The sequence below is a fragment of the Ornithorhynchus anatinus genome, chromosome 2, assembly GCF_004115215.2.
Source record: "Ornithorhynchus anatinus isolate Pmale09 chromosome 2, mOrnAna1.pri.v4, whole genome shotgun sequence".
NCBI classification, from domain to species: domain Eukaryota; kingdom Metazoa; phylum Chordata; class Mammalia; order Monotremata; family Ornithorhynchidae; genus Ornithorhynchus; species Ornithorhynchus anatinus.
The window spans coordinates 160,981,077-161,005,980 of NC_041729.1; the positions used below are offsets into that span (position 1 = coordinate 160,981,077).

General features: G+C 44.5%; 1 protein-coding gene and 1 non-coding gene across 3 annotated transcripts in view; one reads left to right on the plus strand and one right to left on the minus strand.

Annotated features, from left to right (window-relative positions):
* The window catches only part of SRGAP1 (SLIT-ROBO Rho GTPase activating protein 1), a 288,890-nt gene that overhangs the window by 53,336 nt on the left and 210,650 nt on the right, over positions 1 to 24,904 (plus strand). The window lies entirely within an intron of this gene.
* Positions 637 to 774, minus strand: LOC114809303. Its single transcript, XR_003757090.1, has one exon. It is a non-coding gene; the product is annotated as a small nucleolar RNA SNORA7 (small nucleolar RNA).

The window sequence follows — 24,904 nt, forward strand, 5'->3', positions numbered from 1 at the left end:
TCATCCGGAACCTTCAGTGAATCATGTTCTGAATGCCTCAATTACCAGCGGTCGGCTCACATGTCGACACAGGTCACTGTTCGGTGCTTCTTAATGAGTGAACAATGCTGCTGTGAACGGTTGTGCCCTGGCAGTACCCTGGATTTCAGGCCACCAGGAGTGAGGTCTACCACCAAAAGCTGCCATTATGTTCCCAGTGAATCCCACGTTAAAGAAAGCTCTCGTTTCATTGGGCGTGCCTTGATCAAGGAAGCGACTCTTCCAGCGTCACGTCACGCTCCATCCAGACAGACGTGTGTTGTAGGAAGAATGCTCCCTAACTCTCCTACTGTGTTCGGTCTAAAACATTCAGTGAAAACCCATCTTATAGGAGAATTGACTGTCATAAAGAAAACATTTAGGTTTCCCCTTATTTAGAGAGAGCATGCTGTCGAGTCGTTTCCGACCCATAGTGACACCACGAACTCTCCCAGAACGCCCCGCTCTCCATCTACATTTGTTCCAGTAGTGGATCCATAGAGTTTTTTTGGTAAAAATCCGGAAGTGGTTTACCATTGCCGCCTTCCACGCAGTAAACTTGAGTGTCCCCCCTTGACTCTCTCCCATGCCGCTGCTGCTCAGCATGGGTGAGTTTTGACTTGTAGCAGATGGCCTGCCACTCACTAGCCACTGCCCAAGCTAGGAATGGAATGGATAGACCTCTGCTTGACTCTCCCTCCCATAGCCGAGACTGGTAGAGGACGGGAAACTCTCCAGGTGTGACCCTGAGAGCGGAGAGAGAGAATATATTGAACCCTTATTGAAAGCACATCTCTTTCAAGAGGCCTTCCCCAGCTAGGCCCTCATTTCCTTTTTTCCCCACTTCTTTCTGCAACACCTTTGCACTTGGATTTGGATTCTTTATTCACACCTCCCTCACCCCCACCTCTGTTATGAACATATCTGTAATTTATTTATTTCTATTAATGCATCTGCCCTTCTACTGTAAGCACCTCATTTGGGAAGCAGCGTGGCTCAGTGGAAAAGAGCCTGGGCTTCGGAGTCAGAGGTCATGAGTTCGACTCCCGGCTCTGCCTCTTGTCAGCTGTGTGACTGTGGGCAAGTCACTTAACTTCTCTGTGCCTCAGTTACCTCATCTGTAAAATGGGGATTAACTGTGAGCCTCACATGGGACAACCTGATTACCCTGTAACTACCCCAGTGCTTAGAACAGTGCTCTGCACATAGTAAGCACTTAACAAATACCAACATTATTATTTATAGGGAATGTGTCGGTTTATCATTATATTGTACTCTCTCAAGCGCTTAGTACAGTGCTTTGCACACAGTAAGCGCTCAAAAAATACCATTGAATGAATGAATGAATGAATAATGAACGGAACAGTGCCTACCAACTCTGTTATATTGTACTCTCCCAAGTGCTTAGTACAGTGCTCTGCACACAGTAAGCACTCAATAAATACCTTTGATAAATGAGGGTGTTGTTTTTTTTTAGAATTGGTTACTAAGTAAAGGGACAGGTAATAATAATAATTAGGGTATTTATTAAGTGCTTACGATATATAAGCACTGGGTTAGATACAACATAATCAGGTTTCACACAGTCATGGTCCCACATGACGGTTCCAGTGTAAAGAGGAGGGTAAAAAAGAATTGAACCTTCATTTTAGAAAGAGAGAAAACTGAGGCATGAAGAATTTAAGTAACTTGCTCCAAGTCAACCAGGAGGCAAGTGACAGAGCCAAGATTAGAACCCAAGTTCTCAGATTCCCAGGTCCGAGCTCTTTCCACTACATGGCTATTGGGCAAGGGAATGGGGAATCAACCCATCAGTGGTACTTACTGAATGCTTAATGCGTGCAGAACACTGTACCTAGCACTCGGGAGAATACAAAACAACAGACATGGTAAATAAGTTCCCTGCCTGGAGCCTGGGCCTAGGACAGAAGGACCTAGGTCCTCCACTTGCCTGCCATGGGACCTTGGGCAAGTCACTTCACTTCTCTGTGTTTCAGTTACCTCATCTGTAGAATGGGGATTTAGATTGTGAGCCCCAGGTGGGAAAAGGCTGTATCCAAACTTGTATCTACCCCAGCGCTTAGAACAGTGCTTGGCACATAGCATAGAGAGGAGAGAATGACCATGTAAGGCAGGGAGGTGGGGGTCCGGAGGAGAAGTATTTCCGTTGGATCTTCTTGTGAACCGTGAGCTGTCATGGTTTTATTGACTAGTGAAGCAGCATGGCCTAGTGGATAGAGCACAGACAGGTCTGTGGGTCAGAAGGACCTGTGTTCTAATCCAGGCCCCACCACTCTGCTGTGTCACTTCACTTCTCTAAGCCTCAGTTAACTCATCTGTAAAATAGGGATTAAGACTGTGAACTCCATGTGGTTCAGGGACTCTGTCCGACCTGATGAGTTTGTAGAGAAGCAGCGTGGCTCAGTGGAAAGAGCCCGGGCTTGGGAGTCAGAGGTCATGGGTTCTAATCCCGGTTCTGCCGCTTGTCAGCTGTGTGACCTTGGGCAAGTCCCTTCACTTCTCTGGGCCTCAATTACCTCATCTGTACAATGGGGATAAAGATTGTGAGCCGTATGTGGGACAACCTGATTACCTTGTATCTACCCCAGCGCTCAGAACAGTGCCTGGCACATAATAACTGCTTAATAAATACCATCATTATTAAATACATTCTTCTTGAGCCAGCCTCAATATAGAAGATCTTGGTCTTACACACTAGAGTCCTCTGACACACCTCGTCACTCTTTCAAAGAAGCAGTATTTTTTTTTTCTGTGCCAGTATAAGCTAGACAATTTTTGGATCCAAAAGCTGGACAATGAAAAAGCAGGATAGAAAGAGCATCAATTATTTTGAAATGTGCTGTTGGAGAAGGCTTTTGCAAATATCGTGGACTGCCCTAAAAACAAACAAATGGGTTTGGGAGCAAATTAAGCCAAAGTGGAAGGCCAAGTGACTCGATTTAGATTAGGATATTTTAGTCACATAATCAGGACTAATTCTCTGGAGAAGATACCAATGCTAGAAAAAGTCAGAGGAAAACGCAGAAGAGGCAGACCAGCAGCTAGATGGACAGAGACCATAACAACAATAACGGAAGAACCGTTAGTAAGGTCACGGATCATGGCAGCAGACAGGACGTTCTGGAGAAAATATATCCATAGAGTCGCTATGAATCGGAAACAACTCAACGGCACTTGGTAATAATAGAAATAATAAACCAGAATGACATAAGGAAGCATTTTTACCTTTCCCCTCCCCAGGTTGAGAGTGACGGGTGACCCAGAAAGCAACCCCTAGGTTGTAGCTGGGGGAGAGAGGATGGGAGTCGAGCTGGCATGTGAAGGAGCAAAGAAGGCAAGGGTTGGGGGAGGAACGGACAGGAAATCTGGTTGCCTCCTCTCTTTCAACCATTTCTGAATTTCCTATGAGAAGTAGCATGGCCTAGTGGACAGAGCACGGGCCTGAGAGTCAGAAGGAACTGGGTTCTAGTCTCGGCTCTGCCCCTTGTCTGCTGTGTGACCTTGGGCAAGTCAGTTCACTTCTCTGAGCCTCAGTTACCTCATCTGTCACATGCAGATTAAGACTGAGATCTCCATATGGGACAGGGACTGGGTCCAACCTGAATACCTTGTGTCTATCCCAATGCTTAGAACAGTGCCTGGCACATAGTAAGCACTTAACAAATTCTATATTCTGTATTCCTGTCCATGTGTCAGTTATATTTTGTGGGTGGTCAGGAGGGATGGAAGGAAAATGAAATGGTCCAGAACTCAGTTCCAGTCAGAGAGAGATAGTCCCAGAGGGGCTGTTCTACTTTGAATATTTTTGGGCTGTGGTGAGCCTTTTGGTATTCATCCATTCAGTCATATTTATTAAGCACTTCCTGGGTGCAAAGCACTGTACTAAGCACTTAAGAAGTACAGTTCAGCAAGAAATTGAGACAATCCCTGCCCACAATGGGCTCTCAGTCTAGAAGGGGCGGTGCAGGCTCCAGCTCCTGCTGCCTTTTGGGGTCTATTCATTCAGTCATATTTATTGAGTGCTTACTGTGTGCAGAGTACTGTACTAAGCGCTTGGAAAGTATAATATAGCAAATAAAGAGAGACAATCCCTGCCCACAACTGGCTCACCATCTAGAGGGTCCAGCTACCGGTGCCCAGGCTTGGACTGTGTACCCCATGTTGAACACCAAAGGGCTTTCCCTCCCTATCGCCCCAACTCCCTCCCTATGCTCTACCCCCGTGTATATATGTACATATTTATTATTCTATTTATTTTATTAATGCTGTGTATATACCTATAATTCTGTATATTTATATCGATGCTATTGATGCATATTTGTTTTATTTTGTTGTCTGACTCCCCCCTTCTAGACTGTGAGTCCGTTGTTGGGTAGGGATTATCTCTATCTGTTGCCAAATTGTACTTTCCAAGCACTTAGTACAGTGCTCTGCACACAGTAAGCATTCAGTAAATACAGTTGAATGAATGAATGTAGTCCTTCCTCAGGGGCTGACTACCTCTGCCCTCCTTGCCCTCTTCTGACTGGACCCAGTCCCTGGCCCGCCCCAGAGGCTTAGGGGGAGGCATTTGGGGTACTACCCTTCCCCTGGGGAGGCAAAGTGACTCCACACCCACCTCTCCCCGCCTCCTCCCACAGTTCCTTCTCACTTCCATTAGGAAAAAACCTCCAGTGGTTGCCCTTGCTCTTAATAATAATAATAATTATGGTACTTGTTTAGCGCTTACTATGTGCCAAGGACTCCCACCTCCTCCCACAGTTCCTTCTCACTCCCATTAGAAATAAACCTCCTGCAGTTGCCCTTGCTCCTATCTTCTCTTATGCTGTCAAGTCGTCTCCGACCCATAGCGACTCTATGGAAGCATCTCTCCTAGAATGCCCCACCTCCACCTTCAATCGTTCTGGAAGTGGATCCATAGGATTTAGTAATAATAATAATTATGGTACTTGTTAAGCACTTACTGTGTGCCAAGCACCATTCTAAGCACAGGGGTAGATACAAGTTAATCAGGTTGAACACAGTCCCTGCACCCTTATGGGGCTCATGCTCTTATCTCCATTTGACAGATGAGGTAACTGAGACTCAGAGAAGTGAAGTGACTTGCTCAAGATCACACAGCAGACAAATTGCAGTGCCAGGATTAGAACCCAGGCCCTTCTAACTCCCAGGTCCATGCTTTATCTAGTAGGCCACGCAGTCCACCATTCCCCCATCTTTAAAGCCCTCCTAAAAATCACATCTCCTCCAAGAGGCCTTCCCAGATTGGGCCCTCATTTCTCCTACGTGCCTTCCCTTCTGCATCACCTCTGCACTTGGATCCATACCCCTTAAGCACTTGATATTCACCCCACTCCCAGCCTTACAACACTTACATTCATATCAATCAATAATCATATTTACTGAGCACTTACAGTGGGCATTTTACTAGGTTCTTGAAAGAGTACAACACAACAGTCAGCCAGTCACTCGTATTTATTGAACACTTACTGTATGCGGAGCACTGTACAAAGTGCTTGGAAGAACTCACAGCTTATTCATTCATTCATTCATTCAATAGTATTTATTGAGCTCTTACTATGTGCAGAGCACTATACTAAGCGCTTGGGATGAACAAGTCAGCAACAGATAGAGACAGTCCCTGCCGTTTGATGGGCTTACAGTCTAATCAGGGGAGATGGACAGGCAAGACCCTCCCATTCCCCGATCAGCAATTGATTTTATTGTTTCCCCCTCTAGACTATGATCTACTTGTCACAGGGCAGGGAACCTATCAACTCTACTGTACCGTTTTTGATTTCTTTTGTTTATGATTTCTTAAGCACTCACTATGTGCCCAGCATTGTACTAAGCACTGGGATAGATATATGCTAATCAGGTTGGACACAGTCCATGTCCCACATGGGGCTCACAGTCTTAGTCCCCATTTTACAGATGAGGTACAGAGAAGTGAGGTGTCTTGCCCAAGGTCACACAGGAGACAAGTGGCGGAGTCCAGATTAAAACCCAAGCCCATGCTCTATCCACCAGGCCACCCCACTGCTTCTCTCCCATGCACGCAGTTGTTGTTCCCTTGCAAGCACCTAGTACAGTGGTCAGCATACAGTAAGTGTTCAATAAATGATTGATTGATCGATTGTTCTTTACTTTCACCTCTCCATGCTCAGTGGCTGATGATATTAGCTCAACAACACTCCACCTCCATAAATCACATATGCCCCTCAAATTCTGTTCATTTCCCTCCCCTGCACTCTAGAGACCATGTCTCAGGCCCAGACATAACGAAAACCTTTTTTTTCCCAACAATATATTTAACCTCTGAAGATATCATAAAATAAAGATGGGCCCACACACACACAACACACACCCACATCCACCTGCATTACTTATGTGTCCATGCTGGCCAGCTGATTTTGGGTCCATTTATTTCACAAGTGCAGTCTCTTTTTTAATTTTTCATAGAATATATGGATCCCAAGAAAGATATCTTTCTAATGATGAATTCAACCAGGTGCTTTAAAGGACACATTAAATCATATTTATGGTCTCTGTAAGTCGTTTTAAAAAGCCCTTATAGCTGACATGATTGGGAACCATTACCAACAGAAATCAAGGCTCTTCAATAAGCATGAGCTGTTTTATTGCTTCCCTCAGCACTTATATCCATATCTGTAATTTATTTATTTCATATTAATGTCTGTCTCCTCTTCTAGACTCTAAGCTCAGTGTGGTCAGGGAATGTGTCAGTTTACTGTTATTTTATACTATCCCAACGCATAATACAGTGCACTACACACAGCAAGCCCTCAATAAACATGACTGAATGAATGAGCAAGCAAACTGGCTCCCAATTTCATATTGATGTGTTTGACATGAAGGAAGCAGGAGATGAAATGGGATTGTTTAGCTTTTTTATTAGTTGGGACTGAAAAAGTAATCCAAGAGAACATCCTTGGTTTGACATTTACTTTTCCTTATTCCATTCCAGCAATGAACACTGAACTTTATCCAACTCTTTGAGCCAAAAAGGTGCCCGTTTGTAGCACATTTTGACCCATTTAAAGCAGATGACCTACATAGAGAACACCAAGACCCCAGCAACTTGGAGGTGAAACCACATCCTTAAAATGACATCTTTGAAGGACTCGAAACTCATTATTATTCACTCAATAGTGGAAATAGTAATAAAAGTAGTATTTATTAGGCCCCTACTGTGTGCCAAGCATTGTTCTAAGCATTGGAGGAAGAAATACAGGAGAAAGATAAGGGCACAGACCTTCATCCCCAGTGGGGTCCTGTTTGAGAATAAGGCAGGGAAGGGTTAGCAACAGGTCCATGATTCAAGAAGAAAACCTATAACATATATGTTATATTGAGTGTTCAATAAATATGATTGGATTGGATATAAAATATAGGACAAGGGCGACGACCCGTCCGATAAGAGCTGTAGGGCCTTCTACCTAGAAGAGCGAGGTTTCAGGATCCTCACAGCTCACTCCAGTACTCACAGCATCTGCAGCAGCTAACATTTCATTCCATGTGTGGGTTTCTGGAGCCAGGGCACTGGTTCTTCCCCTCTAACAGTAATAATTGTGGTATATGTTAAGCGCTTACTATGCCCTGAGCACTGTTCTAAGCACTGGGGTAGATACAAGATCATTGCCCAATTGTACATTCCAAGCACTTAGTACAGTGCTCTGCACACAGTAAGTGCTCAATAAATAAGTTTGAATGAATGGGTTGGACACCGTTCTTCTCCCACATAGAGCTCAGTCATAATCCTCATTTTACAGATGAGGGAACTGAGGCCCAGAGAATTGAAGTAATTTGCCCAAGGTCACATAGCAGACAAGTGGCAGAACCAGCATTAGAACCCAGGTCCTCCTGACTCCCAGGCCTCTGCTCTATCCACTAGACAATGCTGCTTCTCTGACTGTAAGGTTATTGTGGGCAGGGAACGGGTCTACCAAGTCTGTTGTTTTGTACTTTCCCAAACACCCAGTACAGTGCTCTACACACAGTAAGTGCTCAATAAATACCACCGATTAATTTTTTTATATATATATTTCTCGCCCAGTGGGTGGAGTGACCTAAGGCAGGGGAGATGACATATTGGGACCCAGGTCATGGCAATGGGGGGCCAGTACCTTGGACTCTCCCTTGCGTCATATCTCAGAAGCCCAGCTACAGATTGGCCGCATGAAGAAGGTCCGAAGTGAACAGATGGCGCTTTGGTTCATTCATTCAATCATTCAATCGTATTTATTGAGCATTTACTGTGTGCAGAGCACCATACTAAGCACTTGGAAAGTACAATACAGCAATAAAGAGAGACAATATGTGCCCACAACAGGCTTACAATCTGGGGGGGGGGGGGAGACAGACATCAAAACAAGTAAACTTGCAACAATTTAAATGAATAGAATTATAAATATATATATAAATGTTGGGGGAAGAGAGCGCAAATGAAGATCTAGGAGAGCAAGGCGAGGTGACGCGGAAGGGAGGGGGAGTTACTGAGTGCTTTAGCATGGCTCAGTGGAAAGAGCCCAGGCTTGGGAGTCAGAGGTCATGGGTTCTAATCCCAGCTCCGCCGCTTGTCAGCTGTGTGACTTTGGGCAGGTTACTTAGCTTTTCTGGGCCTCAGTTACCTCATCTGTAAAATGGGGATGAAGACTGTGAGCCCCATGTGGGACACCCTGATCACCTTGTATCCCACCAGTGCTTAGAACAGTGCTTTGCACAGAGTAAGCACTTAACAAATACCATCATCATTATAGTACACTATACTAAGCGCTTGGAAGAGTACAGAGCAACAGGCACATTCCCTGTCCACAACGAGCTTACATTTTAGAGGGGGAGACAGACATTAATATAAATAAATAAGTTTAAAGGGATGTTGATGTTAAGACCAAGCAAAACTACCCAAATTTGATTCCTTCTGATTTGGAATTGGTCATGATCCCAACTTGAATGATATCCATAAAACAGTGAGTTTGGCATTTACTATAAAAACCCAGAGAAAGAGAGCAGTGGGTTCTAATCCCAGCTTCTCCACTTGTTTCCTGTGTGACAAACGAAGTGAAGGGGGTGAGTCACTTCACTTCTCTGTGCCTCAGTTACCTCATCTGTAAAATGGATACTGACTGTGAGCCCCATGTGGGATATGGACTGTGTCCACTCTGATATTTATTTTGTTAATGAATTGTACATCGCCTTGATTCTATCCAGCGCTTAGAACAGTGCTCTGCACATGGTAAGCGCTTAACAAATACCAACATTATTATTATTTAGTTGCCATTGTTTTTACGAGATGTTCTTCCCCTTGACGCTGTTTAGTGCCATTGTTCTTGTCTGTCCGTCTCCCCCGATTAGACTGTAAGCCCGTCAAACGGCAGGGACTGTCTCTATCTGTTGCCGACTTGTTCATCCCAAGCGCTTAGTACAGTGCTCTGCACATAGTAAGCGCTCAATAAATACTATTGAATGAATGAATGAATTAGCTTGTATCCACCCCATTCCTTAGTACAGTTCCTGGCGCATAGTAAGTACTTTAAAATAATAATGATGGAATTCGTTAAATGCTTACTATGTGTCAAGCACTGTACTAAGTGCTGGGATAGATACAGGCTAATCAGGTTAGACACAGTCCCTGTCCCAAACAGTCTCAATCCCCATTTGACAGATGAGGTACCTGAGGCCCAGAGAAGTTAAGAGATTTGCCCAAGGTCACATAGCAGACAAGTGGCAGAGCCAGGATTAGAACCCGTGACCTGCTGACTCCCAGGCCCGTGCTCTATCCACTAAGCCATGATGTTCCCCAATACCAATAGCAATGCCACAATTTTTTGAAAGGCAGTTGGGGGTTGGAAAGCAAGATGAGATGTCTGGAGATGAAGGGGTGGGGAGTGGGATGAAGAAAAATGGGAAGCATCCAGGTTTGGGTGGGAAAAGAGGAGGGAGATCAGATTGGAGGTTTTGAACCTCACTGAACTCTGGGCTCTTCTGTTCTTCCATGCCGGAAGTCAGCAGAGAGAGGGAAGTGATGTGAGGAAGAGAAAAGAACTAGAAAACTTGGTGAGATCTGAATCCTTCCCTGTTCCCTTTTCTCTCTCAAATTTGCACTCCAGCCCTCCTTATTTCCCTCTCACCTCACCAATCGCCTGTACCCCCAGCCTATACCAAACCCAAGGAGAGAAATGCTGTGCCATCCTGCCGGTCGAGAAGCAGTGCAACCTAGTGGAAAGAGACTGAGAGCCACAAGATTTGGGTTCTAATCCCAACCCTGCCATACATCTGCTGTGCTACCTTGGGCCAGTCACTTAACCTCTCAGTACCACAGTTCCCTCATCTATATAATGAGGATTGGGTAGATGTTCTCCCTTAGTATGACCTCTCCCTTGTGGGACAGGGACCGTGTCTGACTTGATTATCTTGTATCTGCCACAATGGTTGGCACTCAGTAAGCGCTTAACATCAATTTAACTATTGTTATTGTGATTTCCTTCAGGCACCACTCCCTGCCACTAACCCCTCCTGCATCACCCTCTCCATCCTCCCCATCCCAAATTGATGGATGACTGAGGTTAACTGACAGGGCTTCTAATATCTGCTTTCCACAACCACATATGGTAATTTGATTAGGGAGTAGCACAGTAATAAAGCAAAATTCTTAAAGGTCCAAAACCACCTTCTGTAACTCAGACCCTGCCCCTTTTAGTCCAAATAAGAGAGGGTGGAACCGGCCTAATTAGGTCCCTTTGATGTCAGGCAACATTTGATTTTCACAAGGTGTTCCGCCCTCAGAATAATCCTCGAATCTGCTCTGAGGTTGGCAGTTGTGTGCAGAGGGCTTGCCTAGAAGAATTGTGTCTCCATTCTGGTAGCTGGTGCTGGCTGGCATTGGTTTGAAGACAGGAGAAATTGTTCTGATCTTGCTCTAGAGGGGAGGAAAGGTTGATGCGGTCCTGACTACAGATTTTAATTATTAGTCTTCTTCATTTATTTTTAATTGACTGGCAGGAATTTCAAGAATCTTCCCAGAGGGATGAGGCTGTTTGGAAATTGTTCTATGCCTGCTGGCAAAAGAGGGATGATTAGGTTGATTAATCTAGATTCCCTCTATTTTGACGTCTTTAGAATTTTGCATTTACTTTCTCTTCCTTTACGAGAGGATAATTTGAAGGATGCCACCCTCTATTTATCGTGAAGATTGTTCACAAGTTTTCCCAAAAGCCCAGAAGCGATTACTTTTACAAGGATACAAAGATATTTTGCAACATTCCTTTTAAAACTCAAAGAGAAATGAGCTATATGTGGATACCAAAAGTTCTTTGATCGTCATTTTGTTAATTGGTGTTTTTGGCATCAGCCTTTAAGCTTCCAGATACTATATAAAAGTTCTTTTCTCCCCATCTTGCCTAGTGGAAACAGCACAGGAGTCAGGAGTTGTGGGTTCTACTCCTGACCCAGCCACTTGCCTGCTAGGTGATTTTAGGCAAGTCACTTAATTTCTCTGTGCCTGATTCTTCTCTTCTGTAAAATGGGGATTCAATACCTGTTCTCCCACCCCTGTGAACTGTGAGCCCCATAAGGGAAAGACATTGGGTCCAATGTGATTAACTTGGATCTATCCCAGTGCTTAGTACAGTGCTTGGCCTATAACAAACACATAATAATGGAATTTGTTAAGCACTTACTAGGGCAAGTCATTTCACATCTCTGGACCTCATTCATCTCATCTGTAAAGTGGGAATAAGACTGAGAGCCCTATGTGGGACAGGGACTGTGTCCAACTTAATGTTAACGTTGGTATTTGTTAAGCGCTTACTATCTTCTGTTCTCCATTTACACTCACTCCCTCGGTGAACTCATTCGCTCTCACGCTCTCTCGCTTTGACTACCATCTCTATGCAAATGACACGCAGATCTACATCTCCGCCCCTGTCCTCTCCCCCTCCCTTCGGGCTCGCATCTCCTCCCGCCTCCGGGACGTCTCCACCTGGATGTCGGCCCGCCACCTAAAACTCAACATGAGCGAGACTGAGCTCCTCATCTTCCCTCCCAAACCCGGTCCTCTCCCAGACTTCTCTATCACCGTGGATGGCACGACCATCCTTCCCGTCTCTCAGGCCCGCAATCTCAGTGTCATCCTTGACTCGTCTCTCTCATTCACCGCACACATCCTATCCGTTACCGAGACCTGCCGGTTTCACCTTTACAATATCGCCAAGATCCGCCCTTTCCTCTCCACCCAGACGGCTACCTTACTGCTACCGGCTCTCGTTATATCCCGGCTAGACTACTGTGTCAGCCTTCTCTCTGACCTCCCTTCCTCCTCTCTCGCCCCGCTCCAGTCTATTCTTCATTCCGCTGCCCGGCTCATCTTCCTGCAGAAACGATCTGGGCATGTCACTCCCCTTCTTAAACAACTCCAGTGGTTGCCTATCGACCTCCGCTCCATACAAAAACTCCTCACTCTAGGCTTCAAGGCTCTCCATCACCTTGCCCCTTCCTACCTCTCCTCCCTTCTCTCTTTCTACCGCCCACCCCGCACGCTCCGCTCCTCTGCCGCCCACCTCCTCACCGTCCCTCGGTCTCGTCTGTCCCGCCGTCGACCCCTGGGTCACGTCCTCCCGCGGTCCCGGAATGCCCTCCCTCCTCACCTCCGCCAAACTGATTCTCTTTCCCTCTTCAAAACCCTACTTAAAACTTACCTCCTCCAAGAGGCCTTCCCAGACTGAGCTCCTCTTCTCCCTCTACTCCCTCTGCCATTCCCCCTTTACCTCTCCGCAGCTTAACCCTCTTTTTCCCCTTTTCCCTCTGCTCCTCCACCTCTCCCTTCCCATCCCCACAGCACTGTACTCGTCCACTCAACTGTATATATTTCCGTTACCCTATTTATTTTGTTAATGAATTGTACATCGCCTTGATTCTATTTAGTTGCCATTGTTTTTATGAGATGTTCTTCCCCTTGACTCTATTTATTGCCATTGTTCTTGTCTGTCCGTCTCCCCCGATTAGACCGTAAGCCCGTCAAACGGCAGGGACCGTCTCTATCTGTTGCCGACTTGTTCATCCCAAGCGCTTAGTACAGTGCTCTGCACATAGTAAGCGCTCAATAAATACTATTGAATGAATGAATGAATGAATGTGCCAAGCACTGTTCTAAGCGCTGGGGGAGATACAGGGTAATCAGGTTGTCCCACATGAGGCTCACAGTTAATCCCCATTTTACAGATGAGGGAACTGAGGCACAGAGAAGTTAAGTGACTTGCCCACAGTCACACAGCTGACAAGTGGCAGAGCTGGGAGTCGAACCCATGACCTATGACTCCGAAGCCCAGGCTCTTTCCCCTGAGCCACGCTGCTTCCAACTTGATTTGCTTGTGTCCATCCAGGTGCTTAGAACATTGCCCAGCTCCCAGTAAGCACTTAAAAAATACCATGATCATCATTATTATTATTACTACAAGATAATCAGGTTGGACATAGTCCCTGTCCTACATAGGGCTCACAGTCTTAATCCCCATTTTACAGAAGAAGGAACTGAGGCTCAGAGAAGTTAAATGGCTTGCCCAAGCTCACACAGCAGACACTCTATCCATCCCACAATGAGGGAATGGTTAATCCATCCCGTGAGTGTCTGAAAATGGAGCCATATTGCATTTCCATCCAGAAACCAGGGATATTAGTAGCAGCGTTTCCCCAGCTCCAAAAGATCGCCATGAAAGAAGATAGGTCCACAGGAAGTTGTGTGGTTCAAAGATAGTGATCTTTCTAGGAAGATTATCACCGCCTAGCAGATGCTCTTGGTTATCAGATATTTCCAACAGGAAATTGTTTCTCTCTTTTCCTCACCCCCCCATAGCCCTGAACCAAAGATTTTAATATGCTCATGCCTTCTGTTCCTGAATTCATTTACTGCTGATGGAAAATGCCATAGTAACAACCCTCCTAGTGGACTTTCCATCAACTCTCCCTTCAATTCTTCTCTCCAACTGAATGTGAAGAAGTGTGAGCGAGTGGATAGAGCATGGGCCTGGAGTCAGAGGATCTGGGTTCTGATTCCGGCTCTATCACTCATCTGCTGTGATATCTTGGGCAAGTCACTTCTCCGTGCCTCATTTCCCTCATCTGTAAAATGGAGATGGAAGACTGCGAGCCACATGTGGGACATGGACTGTGTCCAACCTGATTAACTTGTAACTATCCCAGCACTTAATACAGCATCTGGCACGTGGTCAGCACTTAACAAATACCATTAAAAAAAATCCAAGAAATGAAAAATGATGCAAGTTAACTGTAACTCCTCCTGGCATTTCCCCATTGGTTACAGTTAAATGCTGGTGCCCTTCTGGACCACCTGTGGTTTTTCCTCAACCACTGAGGTGAGAAACAAGCTCACAATGTCTCCTCAGATGCTGTAATATAGGTAGTGTTCCTGGCTTGTCACGACAGCTGTCAGGCAGGCCAACAGTCTCTGCCAATAGCTTGTGCCTCGGTTTCTCCAGTAAAGACCTCCATCATCTTAATCAGTCAGTCAATCGATCGATCAGTGGTATTTTTTGAGCATTTTCTGAGTACGGAGGACTGTAATAATAATAATTATTATGATGATATTTGTTAAGTACTTCCTATGTGCAAAGCACTGTTCTAAGCGCTGGGGTAGATACAAGGTAATCAGGTTGGACACAGTCCCTGTCCCACATGGGGCTCACAGTCTTAATCCCCATTTTTTACAGATGTGGAAACTGAGGCACAGAGAAGTTAAGTGACTTATCCAAAGTCACACAGCCAACAAGTGGCAGAGCCGGGATTAGAACCCATGTCCTCTGACTCCCAAGTCTGTGCTCTTCCTACGAGGCCATGCTGCTGTGCTAAGTGCTTGGGAGAGTAATACAAAGAGTTAGTAGACACATTCCCATTTGTGTACATGTCAGGAGTAGAGTAGAGTCAGCTTGAAGTCGCCTAAAATAACTTTCTATACTATCATTCAACGTTCCTTTACCTAATCTTTGACAGCTGCCTGAGGCAGGGGAAGTTGATGGTGTGTGGAAGCTAAACGTATTTATTCTGTTTCCTAAGCTTATGCACACCCCAGGATTCAGGCCTCTTTTGTTTAAAAAAAAATAGCAAGGTAGAGTTGCCATAAACATCTGAGAGACATAGTGGGAAGTCATAAGAAGATTATCTGAGATTACCGAATAGTAAGAGTTTCTCTTGTTCAGTCTTCCCCACTTCTGCCCCATCCCATTCTGAGAAAGAGCTGGCCCATCCCTCTTTTCATAAAATGTAAATTCCTCATCTTCCCCCTGTTTTTTTTTCTCATCCCTCCCACTGTCCCTGCCAGCCTCATGTTGAACTCTTTCCCAAGCCATACAGCTCTCCTCTTCCCCTCAGTCTCCTCTGCCTTCTTGGTGTCCTCTCCCTGCCCTGTCCCCTCAACTGGCCTCCTCTCTTCTCCCCTTGAGTCGCCCATCCTTCTAGACCCTTTTCCTCCTCCTCCTGTAGATGTCAACAGCCAGGGCCTTGACCCTTATGGTAGCCATATGGCCCATCGGGCCTCCAGGAACCTCTAGTTGATCCATACTGGCTTCCACGCTCCACTTTCTATGATCAAGCTGCTTCTGGCAGTGTTTCAAAAACAACATGGCTGTCGGGAAGCTTCACAGTAGAGGATAGAGAATTAGAACAAGAAGTTGTAGTGTGACGCTGCCACATTTTGGGAGCTCAGATAGGATTGGGCTGGAAGCAGAGATTTCAGAGAGGGGAAAGGACAGGGAGGAGTGGGTTTGCTCAGTGAACTGGTGAAAGCCTTTAGCGAGCCCATCCCTGACCATTCTAGAAATAGCCAGAGAACCAACGTGGCCTAGTGGAAAGAGAGCGAGCCTGGTAGTCAGAGGACCTGGATTCTACTTTCTACTTTCTGCCACTTTCCTGCTGTATGACCTTGGGCAAGTCACTTAACTTCTCTTGGATTCAGTTCACATATCTGCCAAATAGGGGTTCAATACCTGTTCTCCCTCCTACTTAGACTGTGAGTCCCATGTGGGACCTGATGACCTTGTATCTACACCAGTGTTTAGTACAGTGTTTGGTACATAGTAAGAGCTTAAGAAATGTCAGTTATTATAATCCAATGAACTCAAGCTTGGGAAAGATAAGTTAACAAGACCTACACAGCATACCTCAGGTGTGAAAAACTGTGAACTCTTGACAGATATTTCTATTTTAAAGAACTTAGTCCTAGCCCAGATGATTTTAGTTTTCTGAGAAGTCAACTTTTTAAAAATGGTATGAAAGTCCTTACTGTGTGCCAGGCACATAGTACTGAGATAGATACAGGATAATTAGATTGGACGCAATCTCTGTCCCACATAGGGCTCAGAGTCTTAATCTCTATTTTACAGATGTGGTTTCTGAGGCACAGAGAATTTAAGTGATTTGTCCAAGTTCACATAGCTGGCAAGTGGCAGATCAGGGATTAGAACCCAGGTCTTCTGACTCCCAGGCCTGGGCTCCTTTCACTAGGCCACACTTCCCACAAATCCACCAGTCTTTTGCAGTTTCCTGTAATAAGGGAAGTATTTTTCAGTATCTTAAAAATACAGGTCCCTAAGGTAGAAATCAGGGTATATAATAGGCTCCTACCTATTGATTTTCCCTTAGTCATCTAACTCTCAAAGACATATAATTAGGTCTATTTTCTTCACTATAATATACAGGTAGCTCTAAAGTGATTTTGGAACATAATGTAGCCTGATGGCGAAAGAACAGGAAATTAGGAGACTCAACCTCTTCTCCAGACTCCAGAGATAGCCTTCTCCTCCCTGGGCCTCCATTTCCCCAGCTCTGAAGTAGAAATAAAAAATACCTCACCACCACCTCCTCCTTTTCCTCCTCCTCCTCTTCCCCCTCCTGCTCTTATTCCTTCTCTCCAACTCCTCCTCCTCTTCCACTTCCTTCTTCTCCTTCTCTCTTCTTCCTCCTCCTCCTCCTCTTCCTCCCACCTCAAAGAGGATAGAAATAATAATAATAATATTGTTGGTATTTAAGCGCTTACTATATGCTGAGCACTGTTCTAAGTGCTGGGGTAGGTACAGGGTAATCAGATTGTCCTATGTGAGGCTCACAGTCTTAATCCCCATTTTACAGATGAGGTAACTGAGGCACCGAGAAGTCAACTGACACGCCCAAAGTCACACAGCTGACGGGTGGTGAAGCCGGCATTAGAACCCATGACCTCTGAGTCCTAAGCCCGTGCTCTTTCCACTGAGGCATGCTGCTTCTGTGCTGAGGTTTTGTGGCAATAATTACCTGACGGTCCCCAGAGGAAGGGCAAAGTTCTGTACATATGTGTGTGTATGAGCCACACTGGAGAAGATTTCCCACTCCTTCTCTCAGAAGTGTTTTTCTGGTTTCTGCATTTGGATCACATGAAATGGGAGACCTGTCGGTTTTGTTTATGAAACTTCCCTAAGTGGCAAGTAGCCAGGCCTCAGCCTGGTTCTGGCTTCTGTACTCAAGTTACCCATCTCCTTTGCAATTAGGATTCTTCCCTTGGGGTCACCTCCCCCAGATTCCATAGCAGAGTTCTCCAATCACAAAATCATAATCCATAGTCCGTGCAGAGTTTAAACGTAGGATAGCCTGAACAGACACACTCTCTACTCCTCCCTCGGAGGAAAGAAGAGCAGCTAAAAATAATAACTATGTTATTTATTAGGTCCTTACTGTATGCCAGGTACTGTACTAAGCAGTGGGGTAGATACAAGGTAATTGGGTTGGCCACAGTCCTTGAATGACACAGGGGTCAAAGTCTTAATCTCCATTTTATAGATGAGGAAACTGAGTCACAGAGAAGTTGTGACTTGCCCACAGTCGCACAACAGATAAGTGGCAGATCTGGGATTTGAACTCAGGTCCTTCTGACTCCCAGGCACATACTCCATCCACTAGGCCACACTGCTTCTTAGCCTTCTTAACTGTAAGGTCTTCCTCCAGACTGTAAACTCCTTGTGGGCAGGGAATGTGTCTACTGACTCTATTGTATTTGTATTGAGAAGCAGTGTGGCCAGTGGAAGGACCCCAGGCCTGGGAGCCAGAGGACTTGAGTTCTAATCCAGGCTCCACATGGAGCTCACACTCTTAATCCCCACTTTAGAGACGAGGTATCTGAGGCACAGACAATTTAAGTGACTTAAATGCACCACAGTAGTACAATCACTAATCCTATCCTGACAGGATTATTGCACAAGCCTCTTTTCTGATCTCCCAACCTCCTGTCTCTCCCCACTTCAGTTCATACTTCGCTCTGCTGCCCAGATTATCTTTCTATGGAAATGTTCTGGGCACATCACCCTCCTCAAAAATCTCCATTGGTTGCCTATCAACCTCCGAATGAAACAAAAACTCCTCACTTTTGGCTTCAAAGTTCTCCATCACCTTGCCCCCTCTTATCTCACCTCCCATCTCTCCTTCTACATCCCAACCGCACACTCCACTCCTCTGGTGCCGCTAACCTTCTCACTGGGCCTCCATCTCGCCTGTCCCACCGCCGACTTCTGGCCCACATCCCATCTCTGGCCTGGAACTCCCTCCCTCCTCACATCCGCCAAACAGTCACACTTCCCCCCTTCAAAGCCCTACTGAAGGCTTCCCATACTAAGCCCCCCCTTTCCTCAGCTCCCCCTCCCTTCCGCATAACCTCGCCTCACTCCCTTTGCTCTTCCCCCCATCTCCCCACCCCACAGAACTCATATATATATATATCTAAAATTCTATTTTTATTGATGCCTGTTTACTTATTTTGTTGTGTATATATCTATAATTCTGCTTATGTTAATGGCTGTTGACTTGTTTGATGTCTGTCTACCCCCTTCTATACTGTAATCCCGGTGTGGGCAGAGATTGTCTCTATTGCTGAATTGTACTTTCCAAACGCTTGGTACAGTGCACTGCACAAAGTAAGCGCTAAATAAATACGATTGAATGAATGAATAAATGACTTGCCCAGAGTCGCATAGCAGGCAGGTGGTAGACCTGGGATTAGAAGTCAAGTTCTTTCGACTCTCAGGCCTGTATTCTTTCCACTAGTCCACGCTGCTCCCTCTTAGCTTTCTTGACTGTAAACTCATCCTCAAGACTTGTGTGCCCTCATGGGCAGGGAACATGTCCACTGAATTTGTTTTAATGTATTGTATTGTATTGAGAAGTAGCAGGGTCTAGTGGAAAGAGCCTGGGAGTTAGAGGATGTGGGTTCTAATCCCAAATCTGCCACTTGTCTGCTGTGTGACCTTGATCAAGTCACTTAACTTCCCTGTGCCTCAGTTCCCTCATCTGCAACATGGGGATTCAATACCTTTTGACCTTCCTGCTTAAACTATGAACCTCATGTGGGATCTGATTATCTCGTATCTACCCCAACATTGAGTACAATGCTTGACCCATAGCAAGCATTTAACAAATATAATTATTGTTATTGTTACTCTCCCAAATGCTTAGTACATTGCTCTGCACACAATAAGTGCTCTATGGATACCATTGATTGATCCCCATTGTATATCAGTTAATCAGTGGTATTTTTTGAGCACTAACTGTGAGTCTATGAAGAAACGGAGATATAGAGAGATAAAGTGACTACTCGAGGTCACACTGCAGGCCAGTGGCAGAGCAGGGGCCAGAACTGGGGCCTCCTCTCTCCCCGTCCCATGCTCTTTCCACTAGGTCAAGCCTTTCCCCCATCCAGTCTTCATCTCTGTCTCCAAAAGAGATTACAGCCTGTATCCTCATTTTCAAATTTTCCAGGAGCGGAAATGACACAACCCTTTTAATAAACCCTTGCCAGGGCCTAGTCCTTGAAGAGCCCCAAAACCCTAAAATTTAGACCTGGTAATTACTTTGTACACAAGACTCCTTTTCCTCATTGGAAACATTCCAGCAATGGACGTGAACTGGGTGCTTGTAGAACTAAGGCAGGAGAAGCAGCGTAGCCTAGTGGATAGAGCATGGGCTTGGGAGGCAGAAGGACCTGGGTTCTAATCCCAATTTTGCCACTTGTTTTCTGTGTGACCTTGGGTAAGTCACTTCACTTCTCTGTGCCTCAGTTTCCACATCTGCAAAACAGGGATTCAATTCCTGGTCTCCTCCCTTAGACTGTAAGACCCATGTGGGACCTTTTAGCTTGTTTTTGACCCCAGAGCTTAGTACAGAGCTTGGCACATAGTAAGCGCTTAACAAATACCACAATTGTTAATATTATTAATATTAATAGTAGTAGTGTTTTTGCAAGTAGAGTAAATCAACATAAACAATTGAATCTACAATAGAATGAATATATATATAAAAGTTCCAAGGTTCAGTGTAAAGTTCGCAAGAAACACACCTGAGGGTCATGTAGTCAATTTAGAATGCAAAAGCCTTCTAATAACACAACTAAAACTATTCGGAAATCATTTGAGCCATTATAAATGGAAAGGTTTAATAAACCAAAGGCAAACCAAGTTGTTAAGCCTTTGCTTCTTGGTTGCAATAGCAATTGAGAAGCCATTCTTCTGGTTGTAGGCTGGACAGTCCTTGTTTCAACTGTTCCATCTCAATGGTATTTATTGAGCACTTACCGTGTGCAGAACACTATAGTAAGCGCTTGGGAGAGTACAGTGCAACAGAGTCGGTAGTCCTGTTCCCTGCCCATAAAGGGCTTAGAGCCCTGTTGTCTTTATGTCCAGTATTTTTATTTGAAGTTACTGGCTGCAGTCCTCTCACCTTCTCACCCTTTTATACAAAGAGACCAGGAAATGTGGATCTGTAACTATTGATATGTTCCAAGAACAAGTTTAGTGAGGTTTTACAATAATGATATTGAACCTAGTCTAAAATCTCCCAAATAATCAATCAGTGGGATTTATTGAGCGCTTACTGTAGGTAGCACACAATCACCTTGCCCCCTACTATCTCACCTCGCTCATCTCCTTCTACAGCCCAGCCCACACACTTGGCTCCTGTATTGCCAACCTTCCCACTGTACCACGGTCTCATCTGTCTCGCTGCTGACTTCTCACCCACAATCTGCCTCAGTCCTGGAATGCCCTCCCTCCTCATATCTGACAGACAATTACACTCTCTGCCTTCAAAGCCTTATAGAAGGTACATCTCCACCAAGGGGCTTTCCCTGACTTTTCCTTTTCTTCCATTCCCTTCTGTGTGATCCTGGCTTGCTCCCTTTATTCATCTCCCCTTGCAGCCCCACAGCCCTTATGTACATATTGTAATTCTATGTATTTTCTGTTAATGTCTGTTTTCCCCTCTAGACTGTACGCTCATTGTGGGCAGGGAGCGTGTCTGTTTTGTTGTTATAGTGTTCTCTTCCAAGTGTTTAGTACAGTGCTCTGCACATAGTAAGCGCTCAATAAATAGCTTACTTAGCTATAATAAATAGCTTAGAAAAGCAGCATGGCGTAGGGGATAGAGCACGGGCCTGGTAGTGTAAGGTCATGGGTTCTAATCCCACTCTGCCACTTGTCTGCCGTGTGACCTTAGGCAAGTCACTTCACTTCTCTGTGTCTCAGTTACCTCATCTGTAAAATGGGGAATAAGACTGTGAGCCCTATGCGGGACGTGTCCAACCTAATTTGCTTGTATCCACCCAGCGCTTAGTACTGTGCCTGGCACATAGTAAGTGCTTAACAAATACCAAAATTATTATTATTATTATTATAAATATGATTGGCTGACTGACTATAGAGCAGAGTCAGAGAAAAGAGGACTTAAGGAAGGTCTCTTGGAAGGGTGTGACTTTAATAAAGCTTTGAAGGAGGGGAGAGTGATGTCTGACTCTCACAACCCCAAAATATAACCATACCATTTCAACTCCTATACGTGAAAACTCATTCAGTAATGTTTTCACTTTACTCATTCAGTAATGTTTTCACTTTACTCATTCATTCATTCAATTGTATTTATTGAGCACTGTGTGCAGAACACTGTACTAAGGGCTTGGAAAGTACAATGCGGGAACAGATGGAGACAATCCCTACCCAACAAATGGGCTCACAGTCTAGAAAGTGGGGGACGGACAACAAAACAAAGCAAGTAGACAGGCATCAATAGCATCAATGTAAATAAATAGAATTGTAGATATATACATATCATTAATAAAATAAATATAATAATAAATATATACATATATACACACAAGTGCTGTGGGGTGGGGAGGGGAGTAGAGCAGAGGGAGGGAGTAGGGGCGATGGTGAGGGAAGGAGGGGCAGAGGAATACAGGAAAAAGAGGAATAGAGTACTGTTATTAGTACTGTACTAGTTAAGCACCTACTCTATTCCAAGACTATACCAATCAATCAAGGGTATTTATTGAGCACTTCCTATGTGCAGAGCACTGTTCTAAGCACTTGGGACGGTACAGTATAACAGTGACAGACACATTCCCTGCCCATAATGAGCTAACACTGGGATAGATATATGAGCCGTGGGAGATTATTCACTGTAAATCACAGTCATCTGGAGGCTCCTCCATCTCAATATAATTCACAGATGAAGCGAATTCTAGTAGTTGTGAAGAATATAGTCATTTCAGCAAGAAATCAGCAGAGCAAACATCAGAATTGGTATCATTAACTATTCAAATATCGGAAAGGATATTAACTAATAAGAGTTTAAATGATCAATCCAATCGCATTCTCTTTCCATCACTGAGAACTTTCTATCAGTGAGAACAGAGAAGGTGCAAGAGCTAGTGGATGTAGCGCAACCCTGGGAGGCAGAAGGACCTGGGTTCTAATACCACTCCTCCACTCGTCTCCTGTGTGACCTTGGGCAAGACACTTTACTTCTTTGGGCCTCAGTTACCCCATCTGTAAAATGGCAATTAAGACTGTGAGCCCCATGTGGGACATGGCCTGTACTTAGCCTGAAGATCTTGTATCTACCCCAGTACTTAATACAGTGACTGGCACCTAGTAAGCATTTAACAAATATCACTGGGGAAAAAAAAGAACCTGGGTGAGAACGCAGGTCCTCTTCTACGCTTAGTGCAGTACCTGGAACATAGTAAGCATTTAGCAAATACCTTCATCAACATATCCTTTGATATCCGATTGATCAGACAAATAAAAAAATGTCATTATGGGTTCTGAGGAAATAGAAGCTCTTCTTTGCATGTCCATGTTGTTTTTCCAAGTTTTCTTCTCTTTTTGACTGACCATGGAAGCCCGGGAACATGGGAAAAATCCCATCCTGGGTCAGAGTCAAATTCTGGAGCTTAGCTTCCTTAAGATGCTGCTCACCCCCAGCTCTGTCACTGATCAGGAATTGGGCAGATCCGCTAACAGAGGAGATTAGTATTCTGTTCCCCTGGTCAGCTGTGTACCCTTCAAATCCAGCTCTGTGCTTCAAACTGGAAGCACTTTGCACTTTTCCTAGTGGCTCGAAATTGAGTTTTTTGTATTTGTTGTTTTTTCAGACAATACATTTCTTACAAGTAGCGGAATAAATCTTGCTGTGATATTGATTTATAGCCATGACTTTCTAACGGAAGGCGTGAAATCATTTGGTCTCCATGGCCGGACTGGGATGAGTAACTCCGTTGCACAAAGGAATCTGTGCTGAAGAGTGCGGAGAAGGACTCTTCTCCAACTCCTTTCTGTGTCGCCCTGACTTGCTCCCTTTATTCATTCTCGCTTCCAGACCCATAACACTTATGTCCATATGTGTCATTTATTTATTTATTCATATTAATGTCTCTCTCCCCCTCTAGACTGTAAACTCGTTGTGGGCAGGGACTGTGTCTGTTTATTGTTATATTGTACTCTCCCAAGCACTTAGTCCAGGATTCTGCACACAGTAAGCGCTCAATAAATATGATTGAATGAGTGAAAGGATAGTGTGAGCCGGGGTGTAGTGGGAGGAAGCTGTTAGAGTTAGGGTAGTTGAGCTTTGAACTGGAAATCTGGATTTTCTCTTGATTGTGGATAAATCTTGAAATTCTTCTGGGTCTCAGTTTTTCAGTCAGTAAACCCCAGCCTCATTTGGATACATTTTTGGATAGCTTATTCGTGTTCAGTTCTGAAAGAAATTGAACTTTACCTACACAATGAAATTATTCAGATAACTTGGACGAATACAAATATGCTTCAATCAATCATTAATCAGTAGTATTTATTGAGCACTTACTTTGTGCAGAGCACTGTACTAAGCAGTTGGGAAAGTATAATACAACAGAATAAGCAGAAACGCTTCCCACCCAAAACAAGCTTACAGTCTAGAGAAGTCATAATATTTACTACTGGATGTTGAAGACACCTAGAGATTTCTCTTTAAATCCTGTTTTGAAAAACAGAGGGCTACTTCAACTCAAGATTTATGAGTTAATATAATCTATTTGTAGGAACCCAACTTAAAAGTAATTTTCTTTCCACCCAATATTGAATTTGGAAAGTTGTCATTAGATGTTCTAAAAGCTTTTATAAAATATTTAAAAGCAGATGTAACACACGAAGGATTTATATGGGTCGCTTCAGCTAACCATTACAAAAATGTGTACTATTTAGATTTTGATTTTTGTGACAGAAAAATATTGTTGAACAGGCAACACTCACATTCGGGAGGATGCTTGAAAATCATACAATAAATTAATCAGTGGTGTTCATTGAGCCCTTACTCTGTCCTGTGCGCTGTACTAAGTGCTTCAGAAACTACAGTACAGTATCTCTAGTGGAGGAGACTGATTCTAAAATATATTTTGGAGAGGTGAAGCAGCAGAATATAAGGGTATATATATAAACCCTGTGGGACTGGTGTGGGGTAAGTGGTTAAAGTGTTCAGACCCAGGGACATAGATGATGCAGATGGG